Source organism: Lissotriton helveticus, chromosome 7, assembly GCF_964261635.1.
Source record: "Lissotriton helveticus chromosome 7, aLisHel1.1, whole genome shotgun sequence".
NCBI classification, from domain to species: Eukaryota; Metazoa; Chordata; class Amphibia; order Caudata; family Salamandridae; genus Lissotriton; species Lissotriton helveticus.
The window spans coordinates 1311467243-1311488084 of record NC_136068.1 but is presented as its reverse complement, the minus strand read 5'-3'; the positions used below and the strand labels follow the sequence as shown (position 1 = coordinate 1311488084).

The 20842-nt window shown below is 41.6% G+C and overlaps 1 long non-coding RNA gene across 1 annotated transcript in view; it reads left to right on the top strand.

Moving 5' to 3' along the window:
- LOC144770252 (uncharacterized) overlaps window positions 1–11810 on the top strand; it is a 53420-nt gene extending 41610 nt beyond the window's left edge. The window contains exon 3 of the long non-coding RNA XR_013598846.1: window positions 11434–11810. This is a non-coding gene — a long non-coding RNA (uncharacterized LOC144770252). The remainder of the gene's footprint in view (window positions 1–11433) is intronic.
- The last annotated feature ends 9032 nt before the right edge of the window (window positions 11811–20842 follow it).

Below are 20842 nucleotides of genomic sequence, written 5' to 3'. Positions count from 1 at the left end.
AGCTATGCCAGCCTCAGTTCTCCCCCATCCTCAGGCCCATCCTAGACATTCCTTAAGTGGATAAAAAGCCCTTTTTATCGAGAGATGTACATGTAGGTGTTGAAAGATAAGTGCAGCCCATGCCTGCTGCCGGTCTGCCACGTCACTGACTAGTGAGGAATCTCCCAGTTCATGATAGATGAACAAATAGCAAGCCAGTTCCTGCTGTTTCTGATTTCGAGTTGCACTTTGGGGGCCCTTAACCATTCGCAATAAATCTGAGCGAATACAAATAAAAATAAACCTACTCATTTTGGCCTTGCTGCCACTAAACTCATCCAACAATTCAAAATGTGGGCAACTTGCCTGATGTAGTTAATAATCGCCGTGCAAAATTAAGTTTTTATTCTCTCGTTTTCATGTTATTCATAAATTAATAGATTACAACTATAGAGCATCAAAATCCATACATTACTGAACATCAATGACAATCCTTTTATCTTTTTTTTAGTTTAATATTTTTTATTATAATTGAAAAGAATAATAAAGATTACATTCGTCAAAAAGATAATGACATAGCTTGAAAGTTATTAAATTTTTTTTAGATAAAAGACTATAAAATGAAATCTAATAATGACATTTAAAAAGAGGAGCAGGATACATGTTTAACTATAATCTATTCTATGAAATTATAGAAAAAGAGAGAAAAGAATACAAGAAAAAGGGAAAAAAGAAGAGCAAGAAAAAGAAAAGGAAGGAAAGAGTGGTACAGGACTTAGGATAAAGATGAGTGTGAAGAGAAAAAGCTAGTGAAAGGTAACCAGAGTAAATCAGATTTAATTTTCTGAGATAATGAAGAAGAAACAGTAGATATTCTATGCTCATCACAAATAAGAATCCACCATGTTAACAAACATATTTTAGAATTATCTTTCCAATAAGTAAGTATAACCTTAAAAGCATGTGCAATAAAAAGATCAAATAACATAGGTTTTTGAGAACGATTTTGGAAATAATCTGACATACTACCAAGAAAAACATATTGAATTGATAGTGGAATATTACATTGAAATATCGTTAAACATTTGGACCAAATAGATTTACAATATTTACACTTTAGGACAATAGTATATTAGATGGAGTAACGTACCGTTGGAGGAAAGACAGGACCAACATAAAGGCAAAGTAGAGGAATTAGTTTTATGAATTAGAGTAGGGGTAATAACAGCTCTATTATACACAAAAAATAAAGATTGAGTAATATTAGCAGCTTTGGAGGTAGTGAAAATCTTATGCCATAATGTATCCCTTGTTGAACGGAAAGCAACACAGGAAGGCCTTGCTCCCATGACAATTCAATTGAGGATTTAAGTCTGCTGGAAATAAGAGCAGATGAAAGCTTATATATGAGGACTGCTTTAGGATTGGAATCACAAGCAATATTATATAGAGGTGTCAAGGGAATAAACAGAGTGGAATCAGGTGGAAAGCTATAGGTTAGTAAAAAAGATTGAAGTACATGTGATAGTTGAGAATATTGGGGTAAGCAAGAGCTGGGTAAATTATAGCATGCTTGTAGTATAGTAAAAGGTAGAACTGAATCTTGGGAAATTAAATGATGAACATATAAGATACCCTTTTCTTTCCAATGTTTGGAATAGAATGACTTATGATGAGAATGTTATACCAAATAGAAGAGGCAATCAAGGATTGATAAAAATCAGAGCCATAAAAAGAAAACTCATGTAACAAAGAACGTTCAAAGATGATCCAGCTAGGTATAGGGGAGTCTTGATAAACTCTAGTCAAAACATACATTTATTGAATTAAAAAAGCAGTATGATATAACTTAAAATTAGGGAAACGAACACCACCTTCATTTCTAGGTCTAATTAATTTAGCTATGGCAATACAAGCATTGCTAATATTCCAGAGAAATTTGGTACAAAGAGAATTAATTTGGGCAAAGTAATAATTGGGAATTTTGAAGGGTAGCAAAGAAAGTAGAAACAGGACATGCACTACAATCATAATTTTAATAGTGTCCAACCTACCCCACCAGAATAAATGAAGAGGAAACCAGGTAGAAGATAAGTATTGGATTTTAGAGCATTAAAATGATGATTAAGAGTGTGAGAAATAGTGGAAGAGAACCAGACACCTAAGTATTGAATCTTGGAAAGACACCACATAAAGTTGGTATTATGAAACATAAACTGATAGAATAAGGAATTTAATGGTAAAGTCTCAGTTTTGGAGAAGTTTAGTCTATAACCAGATATATAAAAATATAAATCAATCTCCTTCAGAATGGTAGTTAAGGAGGTCCGGGGATTAGATATATAAACCAAAACATCATCTGCAAAAGCTTTTTTTGGTTTTGAGGGAGTTATGTTGAAAACGTTATATAGAAGGATTACAACGAAAACCTTCAAGAAAGGGTTCTAAACAAAGAACAAATAGTAGTAACGGTGAAAGTGGACTACCCTGTCTCTGTAAGTTGAAATAAGAGAAAACACATCAATTGACAAAAACACAAGCATGTGGCTCAGAATATAATAGTCTGATAAAAGAAATATTTAGGATAAAACCAAACCAATGAAGAGTTTTAAACATAAATTGCCAATTTCCCCAATGTAAGAATATTAGAGAGCATCCTTGCATGATCCGAGGTAAGTCTGTCTTCAATAAAACCATACTGATCAGGTATAATAAGAAAGGGAATAACACCATCTAGTCTAGAAGCAAGAATTTTTGCAAACATTTGACAATTATAGTTAATGAAATTCGACAATAATGTTTACAGAGAGTACAATCTTTATCTGGATTAGGAATAATAACAATAAGAGCATCTAAAAAAGCCTTTAGGTTTAGATTTCAATAACAATATGTAAAAAGTTCAAGTAAATTAGGAGCAAGTAGAGAGGAAAAGAAGAGATTAGCTCAATAGAAAAAACACCAGGGCCAGGAGCTTTGGCTCTCTTTAAAGATTTAATAGCGTCAAAATTCTCCTGGAGAGTTATGTCCTTTTTAAGAGTAGCCAGAATGTCCGGTATAGAGGGAGCATTAGGAAGACCGTTAAAAAATGTTTGGATATTATATTCAGAAGGATAAGTATCTTCCGTATATAATAATTCATAAAAAGATTGAAAGGCATTAATAATATCGGAGTCGGAGTATAATAAAGTATTTGTATGTTCATTTCGAATAGGTCCAATATTTTTCCTTTCCGATTTAACTTTGAGATAATTGCCCAACATTTTACTAGCTTTATTTTCACCCCCATGATTTTTCGATAACATTTTGAGGAGGATGTTACGTGCATCAACAGTAGCCAGTTTATTCAGGATGGATTTGGCTTTGATCAGTTCCCGCAAATGAGAAGGGGATTTAGAAGTAAAATAAATATGTTCAAGAATCTTAATATGTTGTAGAGTGGAGAGGTATTGGGAATTCAATAATTTCTTTCTTTTTGGTAGTGTAAGCAATAGTAAATGCCCTAAATGAAGCATTAACATTGTCCCAATTGATGTGAACTGAAGTAACAATAGATAGATAACATTGAAAAAAAATCTTCAATAAAAGAGGTAGCTTTCACAATAAAAGTTTGCTCTGATAATAAGGAATTGTTAAATCTCCAACGAGCATGTTTGGTAGTATTAAGAGATAAAACAGGGGCATGATCAGAAATGAAAATAGAACAAACTTCTGAAGTTTGAATAGAAGGGAGTAAAGATTTGGAGACTAAAATATAATCAATTCTAGACATAGCATGATGAACTTTAGAGAAAAATGTAAACTCATATATGTCAGGGTTACAAGTTTTTGATACATCGAAGAATGGATGACAGGCAATAGCAGATTGGAATGCTTTACGGGATTTATCAGGTTTAAATTTACATTTAGATTCCCTATCAGAAAATGGGTCTAACCAATCATTGAAGTCAGCAGCAACAATAATATTAGGAGTAGTAATGAGGAGAGTTTGAATTTAACATTGTGCCAGAGGTCAGGATCAGATTTGACAGGGCCATAAATATTTTAATAAGTAATTTGTTTTTTAAAGCTAGTGGCACTAAGCAATACCCATTGTCCATTTGTATCACATTCAATTGATGAAATATGGACATTTAACAATTTATGACATAAAATAGCTACACCACCCTTACGATTAATAGCAGGAGAAAGCTACAACTTGACCCACCCATTGACGCTTAAGCTTGAGAGATTCAGCATCATTACAATGAGTTTTTTGGATATAACGCAATGTGACAATTAAGTTTCGATAAATGTGAGAGAACCTTTTGACGTTTGACAGGATGAACCAGGCCACGAACATTCCACGAGACAACAATAAACATGTTGTTGAGTAGGAACATGGGTACAGGAATGATAATGACAAACTGCAAAAACAAATAGGGAAACAGAAAGACACCATGCATCAACAATAAAATAACATGACAAACCTGCCAAAAAGATGAAAAAGGAGAACACAAGAAACACTCATATTATTAGGGAATGAATAGAAGGAAGGAAAAGAAGCAAAAAGGAAAACAGAATAGGATAAAAAAGAGAAGAAAAAAGGAAAAAGAGAAATAGAGAAATAGAATAAGAAACGAATAAAGAAACAGATCAAGGACAAAAAGCCAGATCTGAAGTAAAAAGGAATGAGAATGAGTACCAGGCATGACGGCACCAGAAGTAAGAATGACAACAGAGAGAGAAATAAAAGTAGATAAAAAGTAAAGCTATATGGATTTAGATTAAGGAAAAGTAAAAAAGAAGCCATGCACAAAACTAGCAGTTTAAGAGCATTGAACATTTATTTCCATAGGTTGCTTTGTAATATTTTGTAGGAACATTTTTAGTTTGGCCGGATCATCAAAAGAAAGGGAGACTCCCTCATAGGTGATTTTACAGAGGCAAAGTTATAAAATGCCATTGCGAATGTTCAGATGCCTCAGTTGAGGACGAAGAGCCAAAATTTCTTTACGACTAGCATTTCTTGCATTGGAAATATCTTGAGAAATGAAGATGTTGTGAGTGACCAGACCATACTGGATGATGTTTTTTCTTAGCAGCTTTCAAGACACACATCAAGTCAGTGAATTCCAAAAAGAGCATTATGATACCTCGAGGTCTAATAGAGTGAGGTTCAAGGCAGCCCAGACAATATGCTCGCTGAATATTTAGAGGAGAAGTAGACTGAAGGTCTAGAAGATCAGTTAAACATTTCTTCAAGAAGGTCAGATGGTCAGGGCTTTCAATGTTCTCAGGTAGACCATAAAGGCGAAGATTATTCCTTCTCTTTCGGTGCTCGAGGTCTTCAATATGTAACTTGAGTTTTTGAATTTCTTGTTCCAGTATGGGGATTTTGGTAGCTATATCCTGAAGGTTACCTACACGTTGTTCCATATCAAACATTTTGCCCTCCATAATTATCCAGCGATCTTCAATTTGTTGCATTTTTTCATTGGGAGTACTCATGAAGGGTTTAAGGGCACGTACCTCATCTAAAATAGTATCTAAAACAAGAAAATGAGATGACTGGATAGGAGATGGAGAGTCATTTTTGGCTCTCTTAGGTGTAGTACCAGAAGAAGATGGTTTAGCAGTAATTTGATTTGATTTGTGTATTTGTAAAGCGCAAGATTGCCCAGTGGTGGCTTGGTGCTACAGACAGGTGGGTCAAGTAAGGTTTCCAGAATGGTGTGTTGAAAAAGAGCCAGGTTTTCAGCGCCTTTCTGAAAAATAAAAGTGTGGGGCTACTCTTTATGGGACTGGGAGTAGGTTCCATGTCTTGATTGTCCCTAACAGGAAGCTTCTTTCTCTGCAGCATGCTTTCTTAAACCTGGGTGTTTGCAGAAGTTTGCTGTGTGCGGATCTTAGAATTATAGACAGCGCATACCATTTCAGATGAGTCCTCAGGAATTGAGGCCCTGTGCCATGTAATGCTTTATAGGCAAGGCATTGGGATTTAAAAGTAAACCCCCAATCCACCGGGTGCCAGTGTAGGGCTCTTAAACCATGAGTAACTGGCTCAAACCTGGGGATATCCAATACTAATCTGACTGCCGCATTTTACAGGCGCTGCAGCCTTTGTAGATACTGAGATTGGATCCACATGTACAGGGCATTGCCGTAGTCCAACCTGGACAAAGTTAGTGCTGTAACCAGAGTTTTTAGGGAATCAGGTGGGATGAATGGACGAATTTTCCTGATCATTTTTAGGATGAACCAAATGGTTGAGGAGAGGGTACTGGTCTGGGTGAACACCCTAAACATCGAATCCAAAATATAGACTGCCCAAAATATCGAATCAAAAATATAGATAGCCCAGAATATCGAATTACTAAAATATAGACTGCCCAGAATATCGAATTTTGGGTATGAAATATCGAATTCCATAATATCGAATTCAAAATATTGATTTCTATAATATCGAATTTTTTTTAGTGTTATGTATGGTAGTGTGTGTATTACAATTATGTATTCATTTTGTAATGTATGTTTAATTTTTTACAAGTAATGAATGTTATGTAATTAAATTTTTGCGTAATTTAATTCCGTAGCGGGTTGTGGGTTTACAGGGGAATAGGGTGGAAAGTAATTTAATTATAGTAAATTAAATATTAATTTTTATTTATATGTACTGATAATTAATTGATTGATAATTTTGAATTGGTAATTAATTTGTATTAATTGGTAATTACTTTTTATTATTTGGTAAATAATTTTTATTAATTGATTAATTGATCATTATGATAATTGTATTTATTTGAAGCGGGTGTGGGTTTATAGGGGAATAGGGTGGGAAGTAATTTATTTGTAATAAAGTAAATATTTATTTTTATTTATATGTATTGATAATTAATTGATAATTATGAATTGGTAATTCATTTTTATTAATTAGTAATTCATTGTTTTCATTGGTAATTATTTTTTATTAATTAGTAATTAATTTTTAAATTGGTAATTCATTTTTATTAATTGGTAGTTATTTTTTTTTATTGGTATTAATAATTAATTTAATTTTAATTTAATATTAAATCATTACTTTCCCTACTATTGCACTCTCTGGAGTGAGAATAGTAATTTTTACCCCTACGCTGTCCAACGCTTTCCCTACTGTTGCACTCACTGGAGTGGGAATAGTAATTGTTACCCCTACGCTATACAACGCTTTCCCTACTGTTGCACTCACTGGAGTGGGAATAGTAATTTTTACCCCTACGCTATCCAACGCTTTCCCTACTGTTGCACTCATTGGAGTGGGAATAGTAATTATTATCCTCCCACTAGCCACCGCTTTCCCTACTGTTGCACTCTCTGGAGTGGGAATAGTAATTTTCACCCCCCGCTATCCTACGCATTCCCTACAGTTGCACTATTTGGAGTGGGAATAGTAATTTTTACCCCTACGCTATCCAACGTTTTCCCTACTGTTGCACTCACTGGAGTGGGAATAGTAATTTTTACCCTCCCACTATCCAACGTGTTCCCTACTGTTGCACTCTCTGGAGTGGGAATAGTAATTTTTACCCCCCGCTATCCTACGCTTTACCTACTGTTGCACTCACTGGAGTGGGAATAGTAATTTTTACCCCTACGCTATCCAATGCTTTCCCTACTGTTGCACTCACTGGAGTGGGAATAGTAATTTTTACCCCTACGCTATCCAACACTTTCCCCTACTGTTGCACTCACTGGAGTGGGAATAGTAATTTTTAACCCTTTGCTATCCAACGCTTTCCCTACTGTTGAACTCACTGGAGTGGGAATAGTAATTTTCACCCCTATGCTATCCAACGCTTTCCCTACTGTTGCACTCACTGGAGTGGGAATAGTAATTTTGAACCCTTTGCTATCCAACGCTTTCCCTACTGTTGCACTCACTGGAGTGGGAATAGTAATTTTTACCCTCCCGCTATCCAACGCTTTCCCTACTGTTGCGCTCTCTGGGGTAGGAATAGTAGTTTGTACCCCTCCACTATCCAACGCTTTTCCTACTGTTGCACTCACTGGAGTGGGAATAGTAATGTTCACCCCTATGCTATCCAACGCTTTCCCTACTGTTGCACTCATTGGAGTGGGAATAGTAATTATTACCCTCCCGCTAGCCAACGCTTTCCCTACTGTTGAACTCTCTGCAGTGGGAATAGTAATTTTTACCCCCGCTATCCTACGCTTTCCCTACTGTTGCACTCTTTGGAGTGGGAATAGTAATTTTTACCCCTCCGCTATCCAACGCTTTCCCTACTGTTGCAATCTTTGGAATGGGAATAGTAATTTTTACCCCTACGCTATCCAACGCTTTCCCTACTATTGCACTCACTGGAGTGGGAATAGTAATTTTTACCCTCTTGCTACCCAACAAATTCTCTACTTTTTTTTACATTACATTTATTATTTGATATTTTAAGATTTTTTACATTATTTTAAGTATGTTTTATTTAATTGTTTTTCATATTTAATTAATTTTATATTATTTTTAATATATTTAAATAATTCGATATTTAGTTAACTAGATTTTTAACATTCTATTTTTTGGAATCAATAATTTAGTACTTACCTGTTTGTAGATAGGGATTCTATATTTTGTCCTTCGATATTTTGGAGTCGATATTTTGGGCATTCTATATTATGTCCCTTGATATTAAGTCACTGAACCACTGATCTGACTATTGAATGTCAGCTTATCATCGAAGATAAATCCCAGAATTGTGACCTTAGACGCTGGTGCTGGGCAGTCGCCCAGACTGTTGGGCCACCATCTAGGTGACCAAAAAGAAGAATCAGAGCCCAACAGCAAGACCTCAGCCTTTCCACCGTTCAATTTTAGACAGTTGGACTACATCCACAAGTTAACCTGTGTCATGCTGCTGTTGAAACGGTCCGGTGTCTCATCCAAGTTGCTTGAGACTGACAACACCAGCTGGGTGTCGTCAGCGTAAGAGAACACTGAGTACCCAAATTGCCTGATGATTGTGGCCAGAGGGGCCACATATACATTAAAAAGTGTGGGGCTCAACAATGAGCCCTGTGGCAAAACAAAGGGAAGTTTGAAAGGCTCAGAAGAAAAGGCTCCAGCTTTCACTGAAAAAGACCTATTGGCAAGAAAAGATGATAGTAACGTGAGGGTGGTGCCGCTGATTCCCAACTCAGATAGCCTCCTGGCTAATATTTCATGGTTCACAGTGTCAAAGGCCACCAATAGGTCTAACAAAATCTAGACAGCCTTGCCCCTGTGTCCTAGTTCCTGTGCAGCCATGACCAGAGCTGTCTCTGTTCCATTCCCCTCTCGGAACCCACACTGGGAGGGATCTAGGAGGATCCTGGAGGTAATAAAAGCAGTAAGCTAAACATTTAGCATTTTCTCCAGCACCTTGGTAGACTGGAGATTGGTCAGTAACTACCAGGATCATTGGGGTCAAGATTCATTTTATTTAACCCCTTCAGTGCTAATGACAAGGGTAACTCGTCATGGAGTTTCCATTGATTTCAATGGAAATTCAATGGTCCTCCTAGCACACCCCTTAGCATCCAAGTGGTTAAGAGAGGAAAGATAGAGGCTATTTTCCAGACATCTGGGAAAGTGCCTGACTGAACCATCCCATTGAAAACTACCTCCAACTGTTCACTTAATATTTCTGAAATCAGGAGCAGAACTTTAGGAGGACAGGGGTGGCTGGGGATCTTAATTAAGACCCTAATTAAGATGTTTTTATCACCTGAATAATCTGTTCTAATGTGGGAGAGAAAAAACAAAGGACAAATTGGCTGGAGTGGAATCCGTGAATCTGTGAATGCTGCAATGTTCTTAGAGATCTAAAGGTCTTTAAAGGATTTATACACCCTCTCAACTTTATCTTCAAACAACTGCCCCAGTGTGTTGCAGAATTCAGCACTGCTTTCCGTCCTAGGTGTATGGTAATTTGGCTATTTATTTTACCGTTGAGAAGAGCTCCTTGCTGGAGTTTCTAGCCTGAAGGATTTTTGATGAAAAATATTTACTTTTTTCTTCATATAATCTGCCAAGTATTGAGCATACTTTGGGGCATATTCTCAAGAACGTGTGATAACCATCGCAAAAGTAACTTAACACAACTTCCAACATCTCAGTCTATCGCAGGAAAATTACGCCGTGTTAACCAAGCATTCTCAACACGGCAGTACCATGCGATAGTCTTCAGATAACGCGTCAACTGACCGCATTAAAATCCATGCCACGCCGCACAAATGTGAAATGCAAACGCAAAAAAAAGCGGCAATGAGCCAATCACGATAAAAAAATCAGTGGTAACCAGCAACAGCCCTGCAACCCACACGCCTCTGGCGGGGAAAATCACCATAACAGTAGAAAAAACCTTACAAACAAATGCCAAACAGCAGCGAAGCACAATGGATGTTGCCGGAGCAACTACGAAGGAGAACCAGAACCCCACAAGCCCCCCAGAGGACTTGCCTGGGACCTCGGGTAAGGGAAAGTCAAGGAGAAGAAGAGTAGGAAGAAGCACTTCAGTCCACAGGAAAACGGGATCCTGATAACGGAGGTTGACGGACACCATCAACAACTGTTCATCACCTCCACTGTGTAATTGGCAACCAAATATGGACTATGGCAGTCCATCGTGGACAAGGTGAATGCAGTTGGAGTGCTGAAGAGGACAATGGAAGAGGTCAAGAGGCGTTGGAATGACATCAAGCGCAAAACCAAGCTGAAACTCACAAACAACCGGAATGCAGACTGGAGGTGGGAGTCCTGCGCCACAGGCAGAGCTGGACCACATGGAGGAAATGGTGTCCACAGTCATCAGTGGGGAGAGGGTGACTGGAGTCGAGGGACCGGACACTGCTCAACAAGACCGGACACAACGGCAACAGGGTGAGTAACGACCAGAAAATGGGGGGAAGGGGGAGATGGCCACAATGGCACACATGCACAACTGAGCTGAGCACATGTGCGGACAAACCATGCCCCAGACCCCAACTCCCACCAGGAGACCAATGTACACAAGTATGCAACATCTCAGCACTGTATAAGCACAGAAGGCAAAGGCACATCTCAGAAAAGGGATAAGGGGCAGCAAAACAGGGCAGCATGGTCACCCCCCGAAATGCAGCAAACACACATAACATGCGGAGCACATCAACACTGACAACAATGTGGCACAAACAGCTACACGTCCACAACAGAACACATGACACAACTGGTGCCAACCGGTTATAGACACTGGCCAATGACAAGTGGCATTGCAGGGACATGTGAGATGACACTGTACAAGTACAAACACTCACACGTCTGTTGTCAAAATTCCACTGTCCCCATCAAATAGGTAGCTCCTCCCAAACAGCCACAATGTACACAGTCATGCAGTCTGTATGTAAGCATGTGCAATGCAACAACACACATGTGAACACATTGTTAAACTGCATTTCCCCTTCACATTGCAGAGGGACAATCAACACCTCCTGAAGAGCAGCCTGAACCTCTCCCCTCTGATGATGAGGAGGACCACCACACCTACGACACCGATGCCCTCCAAGCATTGACAGCCTCCGCACCCCACCTCCCGGAGCAGGGCAGCACAGCTGCATCAATGAGACTCCACCCCTGGACAGACCACACAGCAGGCAGCACTCACCACCACGGCTGCCTCCCAGGACCCCCATGATGAACACATTGCCTTCCAATGCCATGTGCTGGGATACCAGGAGCAGCTAGCTGAACAGGAGCGGGTGGGCTTTGACCGCATAGCAGACAAACTAGATGCCATAAGTGGGTGTCTAAGTCACATCAGAGACTACTCGCAGTCCCTAATGGACACACACAGTCCACTGCATGCTCTCCAACGAACCATGGCTGACATCGCCAGAGTCCTGATTCAGAGACAAGAACGACTGACTAGTCAGAGTGGCTCCATCGAGCTCGCCTGGGAGGTGGGAAACATGCAAATGCTCCTGGAGACCATGGAGCAGGCCAATGCAGAAAGAGAGGCTGCCACAGCTGCACACCAGCGAGTGGTAGCTGGATTCCTCAATGACCTCAAAACCATCCTCGAGGCATTGATGCCACAAGGCCTGGTGCTGATGCATGCTGCTTCTCCCACCACGTCCACATCTCCGCCCCCTGATGTGTCAGTGCCACACAGTGCGGCAGACATTCCACCTCCGGCCCCTGAGGTCTCACCACCACACAGTGCTAGAGAAAGGCCAGTACGAACCACACGAGAGGCACATGTAACAGCAGAGGATGAAGAGGCAGATGAAAGCGCCATCGTGGAGGAAGGACGCAGTAGCATTCATCTCCGCCATATGGTCGGTTTCAGCCCTCTGCATCATGATCTTACACTGTCCTCCTCTGCACCACTCACCTTGGCCCTCGAGATGGACTGCCATATTCTGTGTGATCGCCAATGAAACAGCAATCAGACTGCAGACTGAACTCTTCCTTTGGACTTGTCATTCCCTGTAGGACTCTGGCTGCCCCGCATGGGCCAACATTGTAAAGTGGGGTTTGCATGGCCCTGTACTGCTCCAGATGCAACACTCCACTGAATGTGTATTAAACATTCTGAATCACAGATGTGTTGTGTCTATGGACTTTCATGTGTGATAGTATTTATGAATGTAGGGTCAGTGAATTCCCCCTACGTCCATGTGGCTCATGTCGTTGGACTTGGGTCACAGGGTGACCCATTGCAGAATGTTATCCGGTTGGCGCCGACGCAACAACAGCAACACACACATTTGTTACTTCCTTATCCAGCCCGTACGGAACCATGCCCAGAGCCCCGGGGTCATTGTTCAAACCCTTACTCTGGACTGGCATACGCCAGGCCAGCCCACTACGCTTATGCTCCAAGGAGGGACAACAATGTCAAAGGTGCCAGGACTCCCTTGTAGTGATCTGCTGCTCACAGGTCTTGTTGTCAGCATGCCACGGCCACTCCCTCACGGCTGGTATACACCACCACCACACCCATTCAGCACGCGGGTCACATGTGACCCTGCCAATGAAAACGACCCAGCGCATGTGCACAATGCCATTTTCGACCTCTCTTGGGGTGTATCAGTGTGGTGTGCATGTAGGCATGTGGGCCCGCCTGCGACATCACATTCCCTAGGCCCGGGGGTGACATGATGGCAACCGCACCACGATACCCAATGATAGACGGTCCATGACTAGCGGGGCATAAACTTGGTGGCACCGGATAAACTGCGGCAGTCACAGGCACACTGCCACGGGACAGTGACTTTCGGTGCACTGAGGTAGGGGCACCTTAAGTGTTGAGCGGGTTTGCCGCCTGTGATGATGCCCCATCCCGGTGAACTGTACGGCTCAGGTTTTGTGTTCCCTGCTGGACCGCAGTGTAGGCCTGAGCCAGCGGGCAGAGCCGGCCTTCCGCCACGTGGCGTTGCATCCTGGATCTCAGAGTTAGTGGCACCTATAAGGCTGAACGGGTGTGCAGTCTCTGATGATGCCGGGCGCACTGGTATATTCTCTTCCATGGAGAAATCAAGACCCAGCATCAAATGTAAGACCTGGGGGTCCACAGAGCGGAGCTGCATGATGTTGAAGGTGACATGTCTGTCGGGGCTTGCACCGGCACGTGGTGGGCCCTCATTTCTACATGCTGGTGGTGGAAGGTGTGATACAACAAACAATGGTCCTAGACCTTCATTTACAGAAAGACTTGAATCGTTATCCCTTCTCAATGGTTTCAGTAATTAATTTTGGAGCTTTAAGAACAGGTTCATAGTACTTAATACATTACTCATCATAAAACAAGGAAAGTGCAACAAACCATAATTTCAATCATCAAGCATTTATTTTCATGACACCTGGTGAAACAATCAATGTTCTTTATACATTTAGTGACAGTTTTTGCAGTGGAGGTTGCTCCAGGGGGAACGTGCACAAAGCAAGGGTGCTCAAGTGTGAGTGGGTGAAGAAGAGTATTCAGAGTGGTGACATAGGGAATTTTAGCGCATTTAAACAGTTGGATTGGTTTTAAATCACCGTCCTATGAGGCCTAGCCACGTTTTTAAATATACAATCTCAATCATACAGTTTCAAAATTGAACTAGACATCCATTCCTGTATGGCACGTGGGGAAGTTCCGGGGTCCAGGCTAGAAAAAGGGGCGTCAACGTTTCAACCCGTCTAAAGGCCGAGAGGGTGGTTTAATCCTCGGCCGTGCAGGTCTTCATCAGGACAGGCTGGGGCAACCTGTGAAAGTGTGGGGCATTCTCACATACCTACAATGAGTAAACAACGGGGATCAGGATGTTGCACTAAGGGAAACTTGTTGCATAATAATGTGCATTAAAACTGGCTTGCCCGTTGTTGCTTGCGGGATGGAGATCTTCAATTTAGAACATGGGCCTAAGGTCCATGGTTCCTATTACCATGCGGGCTAATCCGCTCACTGATACGTGTACATACTGAAAAATAAATGAGGGGAGAATCAGTATCCCAAAATCATACATACGTTAAATACGGGCCAAAAGTGCTCGTGCGTCTAAGGGGTCTCTTTTACCTTGAAGCAGAAGATCAGGCATCCAAATAAGTGGAAAGGTAAGTTGTGTCTCAGTCACAATCAGCCTGAAATAAATTACCGCACTAAAAATAATATGAGTAAACCTGACGTCTGGCTAACGATCGGCGGATGCAATTTCCCCGAAGGATGTTAATTACCTTGATCCGCTCTACGTCCACATCCGAGTGCAGCCTCGATGTGCTGGCAGCTGAAAAGGCGGCTGCCGTGAGGGCGTTTAAAACTAGGTACCACGTCAGCGTGAAACTGATGGCTCTGGTACGCGTTAATTGACAGAGATGAAAGACTCCACCTGTGCCCATGCGTAATGCATCTAATCGGAGGGGTGTATTTGTCGGGAGAGGCCCGGGGAGTGGGGTCCTGGGGTGGTGGCGGTGGGTGTTGTGGCCCTCATGGGGTCCAGGCTGCATAATCAGTGGCTCCATGGCATCTGTTGTTCTTCAGGTGTGGCTCTGGTCTGGGCTCCCGTTTGTTGTGCAGGCTGTAGTCCGACTTTACACCAGGTCAGAGCAGATGTTACTTTCCTGCTGCTAACGCGCTTTATCGCATGTTTTGTGATCTTATCGCTGATCTGGCTGGTCGTTGAGAATGTTGGGGAGTGGTGTTGTTGCGGCTTTTTGTTCAGGAACTCCTACTCTGCATCTCATTAATGATAGTTGCCGGGGTCATCTGTGGCGATGTTTTTTGCGAGTGCTATTGCAGGTCAACTGGTGCTATGGGCTGTTAGCACCAGCTTGTGAATAGGGCAATACATTTATTGCGACATTGGCTGCGATAAAGTGCCGTTAACTAGCTCCTAGATAATATGCCCTTTATTTTTTTCCTGTTGGATCATAGTTTGCTTTTCACTTTCTTTCAGCCCTTTCAGATAATAAGGAATTTACTGGCCATTCTGGTAAAATGCACAGAGTATAAGTTGAAAAACATGTACTGATATATAAAAATATGTTCTAGAAATTTATCAACACAGTAGGCATACCAGTATTTAATCCAAAAGACTTAAAGGATAATGCTATATTCAAGAAATGCAGACCTCCATAAATAGTTAAGAATCATATAAAAATTGTAGAGGATTGAAGGTGAAATGAAGCAATTTCATCAACACATTGTGGCAGGAGGTGTTGGCAACCCGTTGAGATTGAAAAGTATAAAGTTTGGAGATGCAAACGGCGTGCTAAGAAAATGGTGGCCACTTGCGTGTGACTGGAATTCACTGTCACAGCAGCAGGTTGAAAAGGAAGGGTTTCCGATAGTTCCCACCGGCTTGCGATCACACAAGGAAGCACAGAAACAGGAGACCCCTTGAAGACTCACTTGACAACATGAAGCACCAATTCCAAATCACAGCAGTTGCATTAGAAAAGCGGCCCCATTAGCCAAAATGAAAATCAAATCTCTCAAAGCAAATGCAGTGAATGGCAATGCATAAAATCAAGTAGAGCGTGAAATCCGAAGGAACAAGTCTAGTCTTCAGTCTCACAGAACCGCTTGTCACATCCGCAGCATATACCTCATAAATGTAGTTATCTTCTATATTACACAATCTGCATCAGGAATCACAATATAAGGGCACATTGGAACAAATACACTCCACCCCATCCCATGAAATTATTTGGGACAGTATTACATTACTTGACTGGCATCCTACTAAGTGACACCCTGTTTCACCCCTGAATAGTGCATGGGTGCACATGTGGCACACATACATGCCCTAAGGGCATGGATGTCTACCACATGGCACTGTTATAAATTGCAAAAAATTGCTTCTTTTAGGGTTTTCGATATTTACCACCAACTTATAGTTGGTGGTAAATAACGAATCCTGAAATGGGAAAAGCACTCATTTGAGTGCTCCCTACATTAAGGATTCGGTAATTTACCAAATCGGTATTTTAAGAATTCGGTAATTTACCGATTCCTTAAATTACCGATTCTGTAAAATACTGAATCCTTCAATTTGGCCTCCTACATCTGAAAAACCTAATACCGGTCGGTAACGGCAGAAATTCGGTAATTTCGGCCGTTACCGACCGGTATTAGGCTACCTAAATCTGGCCCCTAGTCTCATATTCTGAAAAGTGTCAGGCAACGCAGTGCAACACCCAAAGATGCTGCGCTGTGTTGCGTGACAGAGAGAACAGGACAGCACCATATTCACAGAGATATGGCGCTTTCCTGCCCTTTCCCTAGCGCCAGTGCTGATTTGAGGTGCTGTGTACCAGGCACGCACCCTAGCGTTAGGGTGTTTGTCTGAGTCTAGCATAGGTTTTGTACAAAATACTATGTCTAGACAAGTTTAAAAGCTGTTCCTACTTTGTATGTGTACTGTACAGTGCAGCACACATGCAGTCAAAAAAGCACGGAGAAATAAAAACATTTCTTCGTTTAACACCTGTCTTTTGGCGTTAATTTTTGGAGCCAAACCATTTCTACCAATGTTAGAGAATAGGGTTTAGCGAAAAAAAGCATGGGTGGTTGCAGGAGAATGCCTATGTACCACCCATGTAACACCCCCATGATGCAAAGTAATGCAGCAGAGTTTCATGCTGCTTTGCATTCGTTTTACATACAAACTAAGGCTAATATCAATTAGCATTGGCTTGTAAATCCCAAAATAGGTTTAGCATCGAGTTTGCTTTAAAAAGTGACTCTAACCCCACGCTAAACCTTTGAGAATCTGGGCCATAGGGTGGTAGTATTCTTTGAAGATGTTTGACCTGTCATCCTTAGGGTGGCCTACCCCAAACTTTTTGTCTGCTTACTTGCTCTTTTTGCTGATTCTTCTTGTTGTCCTTAGGACTCCAAGCACTTTACCACTGCTGACCAGTGCTAAAGTGCATGTACTTCTCCCCTAAACATAGTCACATTGTGTATACACAATGGGCACATTTAATTTACTTGGAAGTCCCTTGTAAAGTGGTATATCATATGCCCAGGACCAGTAAATTAATTGATAGTAGTGGGCCTGCAGTACTCATTGTGCCACCCACAAAAGTAACCCTTTAAACATATCTCAGGACTTCCATTGCAGAGCCTGTGTGTGCAGTTTTGCTGCCACTTTGACTTGGCATTTAAAACCCTTCGCCAATCTGTAACCTCCCCTTTTATTACACTTAAGTCACCCCTAAGTTAGGCCCAGGGAGCCCATAGGGCAGGATGCTGTGTGAGTAAAAAGTAGGACATGTACGTCTATGTTTTGCATGTTCTGGTAGTGAAAAATACCTACATTTGTTTTTAACTACAGTGTGGTCTACGCATCCTACTCTCATAGGTTAACTGTGGAAATCCCTAATACACTTTTAAGCTATAATTCCTGGTTAGAAAAGAGTAGCTGTCTCAAGTGTTATTTCTTTGGAATGGTAAATATAAATAAACTTTACTAGTAAAGTTGGATTTAACATTACTGTTTTAGAAAGTTGACATTTCTCTGCTTTTACAGCTTTATGTACCTGCAGCCTGTCTCCAATACACTTCTGGGGTCGATGACAACTACACTTTGTGCATTCCCACAGACACAGGAAGGCTAGATACATCTTAGTACTCATCTGCATTCTTATGGCTCTACCTGAGTGGGAAGGGAGGGAGAAGCTGACACTTACAGCTGAATAGGCAGTGCCCCATCCACACACAAAGGGCTGATTACCCTCTACTGATAGCCTGGAGTCAGGGCTGGGAAGAAAGGGTTTTTGCGCACTTCAAAGACTCTTCTTTGTAGTCACCCCCACTTAAAAGGCACAACTTGGTATAAGTACTGGGTCTCTGATCCCAACAAATCAGACACTACTGGACCTGTGAAGAACTCTGCCACGAGGAAGGACTGCGGTGCTGCCACAAGAACTGTCATTCTGCTGGACTGCTGCTCTAAAAATAACTTATTTTCAGGTCTGCTGTGCTACCCTGCTGCCTGCTATCCTCTGCCCTGCTAAGGAAAGAACTGGACCCAGTTCACGTGAACCCAAAGTGCCTCCAAGAGCATGCTGGCTTGCCCCATGTTCTGCAGTTTCAGGGGGACATCAAAGACTTCCTGCAACCCTGCAACAGCATCTGGACTCTGCCATCTGTGAGTCCCCATCCTGCCAAGGGGTCCCAACCCAGCCCTGGGCCCTTGGAAGTGAGTTTTATGTGTTGACCCAGCAAAATTTATAAATCGTCTCCATTGCGCTGGTCGAAACCGAAGCATCTTCTCGAATGCAGACGCATTTGCTCCTCGCGGATGTCACTTCGATGACTGCACGGCTCAATGACGACAGACTGCCCAGCTCGACGATGACACATTGCCTTCATCGCCAAGGGATTCGCCAACGAAACTTTGCTGATTGTGTGGACCGAAACTGACGTATCGCCTACATCCAGGGAATGACGACAACACATCATCGCCTCAGCTCCTTGACTCAGGTCTTCGATGTCGACCCAGCCTCCATCTAAGGTACTTTCTCAGCGGGCCATCGCAGTCGGCCATAACTTTGGATTTTATCTGGTCAAGCGCGACCAGAAATCCCAGGTTGGCGCTTCAAGACTCTAAGCACTATATTTTTAAAATATTTATTTTAAAAAATCATAACTCCAGTTCTACTTATTAGATTTTGCATTTTTGATCTTGATTCATTTATAAAATCATTGTCTATTTTTCTAAACCAGTGTGGAGTCTTTTTGTGGTGTTTTCATTGTATTACTGTGTGTGTATTGCACAAATACTTTACACATTGTCTCTTTAGATATGTCTGACTGGTCTTTGCCAAGCTAGCAGAGGGTGAGCACAGGTTATCCTTTAGTGTGTATGTGACTTATCCCGCATAGCGCTGTGGTCCCTACTTGGAAAGAGTGCATACCTCTGCCAACTAGACCCCATATCTAACAGAAGATATGTGTTTTTAATATCTATCTGAATTGCATGATAGTTGAGGCAGTTTTAATGGTGATAGCGACATGCAAGGAGTTTAAATGGAGAGAGCCTGCACCCAGGCCTTTTCTTTGTTAGACTTTGTTTCCCGTCTGAACATGGCCTTGCTTCTTCTGAGCTGCTGTCCACCTGGGGTTTGTTTCGTGGCCGTGTATGCAGGAGTGTTGTTTTGCAAGGTCTTGAAGGCAATATACCTGCCTCAAAGAAAATGCAAGTTTGAAAGGGATCTTATGTAGTTTCATTATTATAGGGGTGAGGTGATTTAATTTCATAAGACCTATAAGAAGATCAGGAGCAGCATGTAAGATACCTTTAAGGATGCCCGTGAGGTGTTCATCCAGATGGGAGAGGACCAAGACCCACACTGTTATTGGGAAGTCTACTTGAGTTAACAAGTGTTTATTTTTTTCAAAATAAAGGGCTGGTACCTTGTAGTCTTTGTTTTGAAGAAGTCTTGCCGATGATGAATCCAAGTGATTTTGCAGCGGTTGTCAGCTGGAGGGAAAAGGCAGACTTGCCTTCTGAAGCAGTAATTGGCAGATGAGCAAGAACACAGTCGAACAACACACACATTCATTGAAACGTCAATCAAAGTTTGTTTGGGGCGATCGCATTTGTTTAAAGACAGTGACCTTGACTGCCGATGCTTGTTTGATAGCAGTCGCTATGCGAGATGAAAACAGGCCTCAGGGCCCCTTAGATGTCATCACTTCAGCACATACGGGAAACTCCTTGCCATTATCATTCCCTCTCGCAAAGCAGGGATGTGGCAACACCCCTACCAACTTTTTTGAGCGTGCGAATTATAATTGAAATCCACTTACGTACTAATGGGTCTCCTCACAAAAAAGTGTCTTCTTGTAGATGGTCACAAAACGACTTGTTAATGAATGTAATTAGTCAGGTGGCAAATTCGACCCCCCAACTGCTCCCAACTCTACCCCCTCCCTTACAACCCCGCCCCCTCCCCAAGTGTGTGGCTGCCAAAGCAGGGATAACGTCTCTCTGGGACAGCAGCCCTCCGATTCGGTATTTGCTTTCCAAAGCGGGAAATATCTATGTGTTTTTCTAAGGAAGCTTGCGTCCACTAACGGAATAGGGCTGCTTAAAAAAAACAACAACATTTGCAATGCATTAGGTCTCGCATTTACGCGAGTTTGAGCTATTACCATTGCAAATAACAATGCCTTTTATATTTGTTTTAGTTTTAAAAACATAAATAAAAGGCACTGTCCTTTACAATGCCAATAGCTTAAACTTGTGTAACTGCGAGACATATTGCATTGCAAATGCTTGTTTTCTTGTATAGCCAGATTTTAACTGTCCTGTTTACGCACTACTGCCAGCAGGTGGCGGAATTGTACCATACATTGTGATTTGGCCAGCGCCTAACATTTGAAAC